The sequence below is a fragment of the Pan paniscus genome, chromosome 1, assembly GCF_029289425.2.
Source record: "Pan paniscus chromosome 1, NHGRI_mPanPan1-v2.0_pri, whole genome shotgun sequence".
Lineage (NCBI taxonomy): Eukaryota > Metazoa > Chordata > Mammalia > Primates > Hominidae > Pan > Pan paniscus.
Genome location: NC_073249.2, coordinates 91,990,742 through 92,001,399, shown reverse-complemented (window position 1 = coordinate 92,001,399; position 10,658 = coordinate 91,990,742).

Genomic DNA, 10,658 nt, shown 5'->3' with positions numbered 1-10,658 from the left:
TATTTTGGCTGCAGCACTGAGGAGGAATTGGGATGAAGACCAGTAATGGGTCATCAAGACCCATTAAGAGACCACTGCACCAGAGAGAGCAGAGGAGGACTTCAATAGGAGGTAGAAGAACGTACCTGAAACTTACTGTGTTTGGAGGATAAAAGTTACTTAATGTGAGCAAGGAGGCTGTATTGGCTGGCAGCTTCTAAAAAGTGGTAAAGGTCTGAAATAATCACTAAAAGGAAAGTGAGTCTGAAAAAAGATAAGTAAACTATCTGTTTTCAGCACTGGGTAGAAAAACTTGCATTTGTAAGCAGCATCCATGTGCCCAGCTGTGGGATCTTCTCAGGCTGCAGACAGAAGGCTGGTGTGAGAGGCCCATAAAGCCAGAGATCAAGCTGAGGGGCCCACCCAACTGGTGTATGAGGCTTAGAGAAGATCAGGACATGGGCTGATGTAAAGTGAAAACAGAAATAAGTTCTGGGAAAGGGAACCTCAGTGAGGAAGTGCTGGGGAAAAGGAGAGTGTTAGAAAGTTCAAGGTATAGGAAGTTGTTCAGAGATTTGGAGAGAAGTGCTTGAGGTTTCAGAGAAGCTGTTCTGGGCAATGACCAGGCACAAACCAGGGTATGAGAAGAGAGTGAAGGAAGAAGTTTCAGAAGCTGAGGGATTTAGGGAATTGAGAAGAGGTTATCAAGAAGAGGACCGGCAAGAAGAGGGAGGTGGAATGGGAGGCACAGGCTGGGGAAGCCCAAAGCTGTGCGGAAGTAGATACCTGTCTGGAGGACGTCAATACATGACACACAACAAAAGCTAGAAGACACTCTGAGGGGCCCTCTCAGGAAGGGCAAGCTTCATGTCCTGCTGGTTTGGCATCAAGGTGAAACCCCTTGGGTAAATAGTTGAGTATGTCAATTATGGCTCTGTGAGAGTAGAAAACCATCCAAATTGCTCCCCTTTATACATCAAGTGCTTAGCATGTAATAAATGATTGCTGACTCAACAAACGAATGCATGAATGATTGTATTGTGAGACAGAACATCACCGAACCTTTAGACTCACCAGAAATGCCATCTCTTGGCTCTAGTCCTTGTCCACATTGTGTTTTCTGGTGGCTGGGACTGACATTCTGAGACAGTTACAGAATGACTGGGCCTCTCCAGGGCCGATGTTTTATAAGCAGGGTTCTGATGGGTTTGGTTGCTCTTTCTTGTGTACGTCTGCAAACACCTCTAAATAATCGCTTTGATTCCCTTCTGTTGCTCTCGCTGTGTCCCTTCTCCCTCCCCAATGGTGACCAAGATAGAGGAGAAGCTCAACATTATGTCATATGAGAAATAGATCCAGGACTTGGGGTTCAGGGAACATAAGCACTGTCTTCAGGCATTTAAAATAAAATTGTTTTGTGGGATTTCTGAGGAGAAAACACCACGTATGTATGGAAACTACAGTTGACACAGGTTTGAACTTGGCAGGTCCATCCACTAATATGCAGATTTTTTTCAACCAAATACAGAGGGCAAATTTTTCACATATGCAAGAACTGAGTATCCATGTACAATAAGGAACAACTATATAAAAAAAAATTTTAAACCCATCATGAGAAAAAAGAAAAGATAGAATAGGTTGCCCCAGAGACCATAAGCTCTCTATAACTGTAGATGCTGAGTCACATCACCTGTTAATAGATCCATAACTTATGGTTGGTTATTATTATTACTTTTTTTTATATCACCAATCTTAGGGTTGTTTATGGCAAAGAAAAATCCAATCACTCACGGAAAAGAGGTTCTAAGGACTTAGGACTTAAAACTCCACCACCAACCCTGTCAGCCTGGGCCGTTGTGGATGCTGCAGAGCGGACAGGACACCTGGGCTGTGGCCTCCCTCAGGGTCATGACAAAATCGCAATGGTTTTTCATTCTTCAGGTATCTGCAATGAGGGATCCAAGAGAGGACAGAGAACAGATGATGGCAGCCCAAAGACGGGAGTCCACAGGGAGGAAACTCAGCAAGCCTCCCTGTCTAGGGTGCCCGGGCTGAATCCGGACTTGCTGACCACATCCTGCTAGCAGCAAAATCAGCCCTAGCTGTCCTTGTGTCCCTGGTGTGCTCTGCCCTGGAACTTCTACCTGTGCTTTTCTGGACTTTCCTGGAACCATCTTTAAAAAGCAGCATTACAGTGCAGAGGCTATGAGCATAGGTTTTGGACGCAGGCAGACTTGGCTTCCAATTCCCACTCAGTAACTTACTAGCTGTGGGACCCTGTACAAGATAGATGGGTCCTTTCTTGGTAGCTTTGTTGACTAGATCTATACTTTTTTTTTTTTTTTTTTTTTGCTAGGATGATCAGTTTTCATTTCTTCCTTTTAAAAACTGAATGTTTAATTAATTTAATCTTGCTTAATCCACATTAATGTTGCTCTTTTAAATGGGAAATCATAAATGACAGGAAAGCAAATAGCTTACAAGGTCACACCTCAGAAGCACTCTGGAAGCACCCTGCAAAGAGGCCAGCTCACTTCCAAAGGCTAATTAGCTTTGCCCAGGCATCATTGTGCCCCAAAGTAGGGTCATTGGACACATATTCATGTTGAAAGCCCACATTCTCATAATGTCAGAATAAATGATTCAGTACAGAACCCGTGAATGAAGAGGAAAGAGGAGCTGTCCCATGAGCTGGCCTGGCATGGGAAGTATCATGAGGGTTACTAGACATCACTGCACTTTGCTGCCCCTGAATGGAAAACATTACACCAGCGCAAAATTTGAGTTTTGTAAGGAGTCACATGAACAGTTTTCTCATGAGCACTCCCTACTTAGCCTTGAGAATATTGTACTGTGAAATTCCAATCCTTCCTTACCAAGGAGATGATGATTTTCCTTAATCCGTGTGATTGAGCAAACCATCTGTTCTACCCAGACCCCCCACACCGATTTCTCTTCTTGAGGGTCTGCCAATCTTCTCTGTGTCCACATCATTTCTGTCACACGTGGTCTCCGGGGAAGGGGTAGGGTGTAGTTTCCTATTTTCAGCTCCTCACTCCTCTTTTATTAACTGGTGTTCATCACCTATTCTTGAAAACAGGTTGGAAATGGAATAAAGAGATAATAATGATACAGGAGATGGCTAAATGCATTTAGGAGGAGGGGGGAAAAGAAGAGCAGACTGGGGCTATCCTCCTTCACCCCTTATTTCAGTGCTCTCAAAGTTGGTAACACAATTTTTATTGAATATTACTAATTTAACCACAAATATTTAGTGATTATCTCTTGTGAACCAAGCACTGTCCTAGGCTAGGAAAAGAGGAGGACAAGAATTAGAGTTGGTTTAAACATAGTCTTTAACACACAAGCACCATATTAAAAGGCAGTACTTTTGAATGCTACAATATAAATGTAAGAAACTTGGGATGGGATGGGCGTGGTGTCTCACGCCAGTAATCCCAACACTTTGGGAGGTCAAGGTGGGCAGATCACAAGCTCAGGAGATCAAGACCATTCTGGCCAACATGGTGAAACCATGTCACAACTAAAAATACAAAACTTAGCTGGGTGTGGCGGCATGCACCTGCAGTCCCAGCTACTCAGGAGGCTGAGGCAGGAGAATTGATTGAAGCTGGGAGGCGGAGGCTGCAGTGAACGGAGATGGCGCCACTGCACTCCAGCCTGGGCAAAAGAGCAAGACTCCGTCTCAAAGAAAACAAAATAAATAAAAGAAAAAAGAAACTTGGGATAATTATTTACTCATAGTCCCTATTGTATTCTTGCAACTATTAGTACAGTATCTATTCTTAATATTTGTTTAATAAATATTCTAATCAATCCATACTTAATAATTAATTATAGACACTTCTCAAAAGAAGACATTTATGCAGCCAACAGACACAGGAAAATATGCTCATCATCACTGGCCATCAGAGAAATGCAAATCAAAACCACAGTGAGATACCATCTCACACCAGTTAGAATGGCGATCACTAAAAAGTCAGGAAACAACAGGTGCTGGAGAGGATGTGGAGAAATAGGAACACTTTTACACTATTGGTGGGATTGTAAACTAGTTCAACCATTGTGGAAGACAGTGTGGCGATTCCTCAGGGATCTAGAACTAGAAATGCCATTTGACCCAGCCATCCCATTACTGGGTATATACCCAAAGGATTATAAATCATGCTGCTATAAAGACACATGCCCACATATGTTTACTGTGGCACTATTCACAATAGCAAAGACTTGGAACCAACCCAAATGTCCATCAATGATAGACTGGATTAAGAAAATGTGGCACATACACACCATGGAATACTATGCAGCCATAAAAAAGGATGAGTTCATGTCCTTTGTAGGGACATGGATGAAGCTGGAAACCGTCATTCTCAGCAAACTATCGCAAGGACAAAAAACCAAACACCGCATGTTCTCACTCATAGGTGGGAATTGAACAATGAGAACACATGGACACAGGAAGGGGAACACCACACACCGGGGCCTGTCGTCGGGTGGGGGGAGGGGGGAGGGATAGCATTAGGAGATATACCTAATGTAAATGATGAGTTAATGGGTGCAGCACACCAACATGGCACATGTATACATATAAAACAAACCTGCACATTGTGCACATGTACCCTAGAATTTAAAGTATAATTTTAAAAAAATAATAATTAATGCTAATATTAAAAATTAACCATTATAAATAATGGTCTCAATTCTGGCAGAAGCCCCAAGGCCTGGAAAAATAAGTGCTGGAGCATTTGTTCAGGACATGTTCAAATTTTATAAAACTGGTCACTGCCATCATTAGTCCATCTTGCCCATCTGGGCTTTATTAGACAATGCCAAGAACTCATTCATTAATAAGAAATATATATTAATTAAATACATATTTGATTTTCTTAAATAAAATTTTTAGTGTACTGTGTACTTTCTTCTACCTTCCCCTAAATGAACTAAGAGAGGGACTTGGAAAATCCATAAGAAATTTCTGCTCAGGTCCACTGAAGTTTAGAGGGACCTGGTCTGGTAGCTGGCTCATATCTGTAAGCATGTGAAGGTGAGCAGCTGGCTGGAGCTGTGTCAGGAATCTCCTGTGCACTCAAATTTATTTATTCATTTATTTATTTATTTATTTATTTATTTATTTATTTATTTGGGACAGTGTCTGTCTCTGTCACCCAGGTTGGAGTGCAATGGTGCGATCACAGCTCACTGCAGGCTTGATCTCCCAGGCTCAAGTGAGTCCCCTACCTCAGCCTCCTGAGTAGCTGGGACCACAGGTGAATGCCACCACAACTGGCTAATTTTTCTGTATTTTTTTTTTTTTTTGTAGAGATGGGGTTTCACTATGCTGCCCAGGCTGGTCAAATTTCACACAGGAAAGATGCATGTTTTCTAGGATCTTATGTGGACCAGACTGGATCTTCTTGAAGGTGACGCTACACAGAGCATGGCTGGGAGAGTGAGGTGACCCCTCAAGACGAACTGTGTGAGAAAGGTCCAGGAGCAGTAGGGGCATTATAAGTAGTTGGCCAGAGGCATCATAGCATCAGGGAACAGCAGGTGGATGAGTCTCTGAAGAAGCTACAGAAGGGTTGCTAGAGAGGCAGCAGGTGACAGGGCACTCACTCAAGGGACACCAGCCCCACTGTAGCTGCCTTCTTAAGAAAGACTTTATCCTTCATTGTTAACCCTCTTGTCCTGCCCCTGCTCCTTCTTTAGGGACCCAAAATAGCAGCTAATGGGTTGGGAAGGAAGTGAAGCAAAAAGAGAGAGAAAACTAACAGGATCTCCTCTTTCTCTGCTGCAGGCTTTCAAGCAGAAGTCAGCCCTGTGCTGAGAGAGAGGCAAGAAGGAGGCTGTCATATGAGGAAGCCATCGTATAAAAAGAACCAGATTTGCTTTTTGCTTGCTTGCTTTCTCTTTCTCTTCCTCCCTCCCTCCTTCTCTCTCTCTCTCTCTTTCTGTCTCTCTCTCTTTCTTCCTTTCACTCCTATCTGAAGAGGAGACTACTTAATTAATACCAGAAAGTGATTGGAAATCTTACAAAGTTTGCTTGAGATTTCCTCTGGTAGTGGAAAATTTAAAAAGACTCAACAAAGTAAGTTAACAGGTAAGTTATTGGCTGATAATAGAATTACTTTGTGTTTGCACCCTACCAAATAGTGTAATAGACTGAACTTTGCCTGTTTAGTCAGTAATGCTCTGTGGGGAGGAAGCTTCTTTCAGGAATGAGAAAAAGAGATGAGTGCTCCATCAAGCTGGGCTGTGTGGCAACAGCCACCATCCAGGTTACAGAGGAGCAAAGGACATGGTGGTGATAATGTGACTCCCGTTCAAGGTAAAAACTCTAGGCTAATAAACATTTGTTTTGTAAACGTCAATCGTCTGATATGGGATATAATACAAAGATAGTCTTAATGTCAGACATATGTAAAAGAGAGAGTAAAAACTTACATACTGCAGTGCAGATGTGCAAAAAAATTAAACTTTCATTTTTATCTATAGCCAACCACATCTTATTTTTGAGTTCTCACTCTTGCTGATGTCATAAGAAAATGTAAGCCAATTAAATTCATATATATAAAAATTTATGCTAATTAAATATACCTCAGACTTGGCTAATTTTAAGTGGTTTCTTCTTTCCTAATTCAACCTCTTTTGGATACATAGTCAGTGAATTCCAAATTTAAACTCCCCAAATAGTTGTTTTGTTTCTTTCACAAGAAGACTCCTTTGTTTTCCTTCTGAAGATGGCAGGTAGAAGTAGAGGAAGGAGGCACAGACTGGGAGTAGGGGAGGAGGCATAGAAGGCACTTATTCTCCTGAAGGTAACGGAGCCAGGCCTGTGAGCAGTGAATTTCCTCGTTGGTCTCTTTGGTGCTTGGGTGGCCCGGCCTCATTCTGGGACACCCTGGACTGCTGTCTGCTGAGGTGTGGCTAATTCTGTCCAGCCTTTCTGAGGTATTTTGCTGGCACCTACTGCCCATTTTTGTGATATCCACTATATCTTTTGAACTATTACTATCTCTTTTTCATAATCTGCAGCCTTTTCATCCAAGCCCCAGGCCTCTGCCATGGTCTTCTCATCATTTCTGGGCACCTGCCACAGCCCTGGAAGTCCTGCATTTTTGATGTGCCCTCCCTCAGGCCCATTTATCTAGAAGCCTCCCTTGCACCTGCTACTTTACAGATGCCACGATGGATATGGCAAGGCCATGGAGCCCAGCCAGACCACTACTTCCCTAGGTAGGACTGTGAGAGTCAGGATCTACCCCAGACTGCCACACAGTTGGAAATCTACTAAGGAAGATATACATTCTCCAGACTTGAAGCCCAATCCAGGCCTGAGTTTGAGGTGGATGTAAGAGAAGGTGAGGGGAGGAAAGGTGAGCATCTTCCTCACCACACCTCCTCCCTACTCTGCTCTTACAGTATGTCTTAGAGATAAGTAAGAGTTCTCAAGTGGCAAGGCATAGACACTGAAACTTCTGAGAAAAATTAGCTATTTTGTGTTTACAAGATAATGGGACCATTTGCTTTTATGTCATGAAAGTGGGGAAAGTAGAGCAGGGACCAAAAGGAAATGTGTGGAGATTGAAGAGCTTCTCACAGCATGCAACACATGCAAACAGTTTTGAAAATCACTGCTTTTCAGTCCGTGCCTATCTTTCAGCTCAGGCCAGCATATGGTCCTGACTTGTCCTGCTCTTTGCACTCTAGAAACTGAGGTCAGCTTGGCCAGAAAAAGGAATGGGGTTGCCTCTCTAGGTCCTTGTTGGATAAGACCGTACTATTGTATCTTTAGTGACTAGATTGCAACACTTCAACAATAATCCTGCAGGACCACCTGGTCTGGCCTAGGCCTTCCTGAGGCTGCAGAGTAAGGAGAGTATGCATTAAGGGTGTCAATATGAGCTCATCTACTAGAAGGCCTAGGCTCCTTCCCAAATCCAGAATTCCTCCAAGTATCATTTCTTCTTTGTGTCCCACAGCTCCAAATTTCTTTGAGTTCTCTCTCCTGCACCAAACTAGCTTTGCATCAGATACAGTTCCCACAAATCCCATCTTTCTAGGTTCTCTCAAAAATAAGCACATAGACAATATTTCTTTTCACAGTTTTTCTACTATTATCTTTGATGTTGTCTAACTGCATAGTCACAAGGGAACTTCATGAGCACAGACTCATGATAAAGAGAAGATGGAGTAGGACTGCCATTTTCTAATTCAGCAAGAAGTCAAGAAGTATAGGATAGTTACGAAGGATAGTGAGATCTGTAAATGTGTAAGCTTTATAACTTCTCTATGACTTGCTTAGCTTTATTCTGTTTTTTTGTTGGCAAACTGTAGCTAAGCATGAAATAAAATAGAAGTTTTCAGGGTCAATGAGAACATTTTATCTGGCTACATAAAAAAGATGATTGCCTTTAGCATATTCAGTGCATAAACTATGTCATGTACCAGACACTATAGTAGGTACTATGAAGGAATAAAGATGAGTACAATACAGTATCTGCTCTCAAGGAGGTTGCAGCTAGTTGGTGAGACTGATTCATAAATAGTAGATTGTAATAAAAGAAAAGTTGGAATACAGATAAAATGTGTTCAAGAAGAGTAAAGTGAAATTAAATCCAATTAGGAGGTTGTTCTTGAAAGATAAGTAGGGTAGCAATAGAGGAACATGATGGCAGGGTATTTCATATTAAAGGGAGAGCCTTATCAGTATCATACAAGGGCAGAAGCCTAAATATGCTTATAAAATGAGGAGGTGAGCCCCGTGACTCGTGTGGGGTATATAAAAGGATGTGGTGGGAAAGGAGTCTGGAGAGACAAAGAAACTTGGTTATAAGTACCATTGAGTCGTTGGGTAAGAAGTGTGGTCACTGATGTGTCATCATTTGGGAATGATAGACTGGCTTAAACAGGGAAATGGTATAAATAAAACCAGAAGATAACTCTGGCTGGCTGTGAGTGGTGGGCCAAGAGGAATAATATCCTTAGCAAATATTAATAACAGTCTGGAGAGAACCAGTGAGGGCTTGAGTGGGGAGCAACAAAGAAAAACAGAATCACTGAAATGATTTTAGTAGAACCAGAAGCCACTATATATGGCAGTATCATCCCTTCCACCAAAGGAAAATCAGAGACTCCACTGTTGGGGCTACATTTATAGACACGAAGAACCAACAAATGTCAAATCCAGAAGGGGTCCGTGAGATTATGTTGTTTTGGCAGGTGGAAAAACTGGGAAGCCAAGAGAGGTCTACTGACCCCAAGCTAGTACTGCATCCACTGCTCCAGCAGTTCATTTAGTGTAAAAGCGTAGCTTACCACCCCTGAGGTCAAGGGCCTGGGAGGGCCAATATTTCATGCTCTTTTTAGGTTATATGTACCTTAATGTACTCAGTGTAAATGAGTTTTAGTTCCCATTCTTTTCTGAGGATTTGAGGTCAGAAAAGATCTTCTTGAAAAAGGGATTAGAGAGGAAAGGATGTCTGAGTAAGAGAAGAGGTGCAGATGAGGAGATAGATGTATTAGTTTCTGAGGGCTGCTATAACAAATTACCACAAACTGGTGGCTTCAAACAGCAGAAATTTGAGCTGGGTTGGGTTGCGGGTGCCTATAATCCCACCTACTCAGGAGTCTGAGGCTGGAGGATTGCTTGAGCCTAGGAATTCAAGGCTGCGGTGCACTGTAATCCTGCCACTGCACTACAGCCTAACTGACAGAGCAAGATGCCATCTCTTAAAAAGACACACAAACACACACACACAAAAAAAACAAAATCCACAAATTTATTGTCTCACAGTTCTGGAAGCTAGAAGTCCAAACTCAAGGTGTTTGATAGGAATAGCATTGAATCTGTACATTGTTTTGGCAATGTTTTTCACAGGCTTAGAAAAAACTATTCTTTTTTTAAAAAAATTTATTATTATTATACTTTAAGTTTTAGGGTACGTGTGCACAACGTGCAGGTTTGTTACATATGTATACATGTGCCATGCTGGTGTGCTGCACCCATTAACTCGTCATTTAGCATTAGGTATATCTCCTAAAAACTATTCTAAAATTCATGTGGAATCAAAAGAGAACCAAAATAGCCAAAGCAATCCTAAGCAAAAAGAACCAGCCAGAAGCATCATGCTACCCAAATGCAAACTATACTACAAGGCTACAGTAACCTAAACAGATGGTAATGATACAAAAACAGACACAAAGACCAATGGAACACATTACAGAACCCAGAAATAAAGCCACACACCTATAGCCATCTGATCTTCGACAAAGTAAACAATAACAAGAAATGGCGAAAGGACTATTCTATTCAATAAATATTGCTGGGATAACTGGCTAGCCATATGCAAAAGACTGAAGCTAGACACCTTCTTTTCATCATCTACAAAGGTTAACTCAAGATGGATTAAAGATTTAAATTTAGGACTCCAAACTATAAAAATCATAGAGGAAAACCTAGGAAATACCCTCCTCCTTGGCAAAGAATTTTTGGCTAAGTCCCTAAAAGCAATTGCAACAAAAACAAAAATTGACAAGTGTGACCTAATTAAACTAAAGGGCTTCTGCACAGCAAAAATCAACTCAAGATGGGTTAAAGACTTAAATGTAAAACCTAAAACTATAAAATCTCTAGAAGATATCATAGGAAATACCAT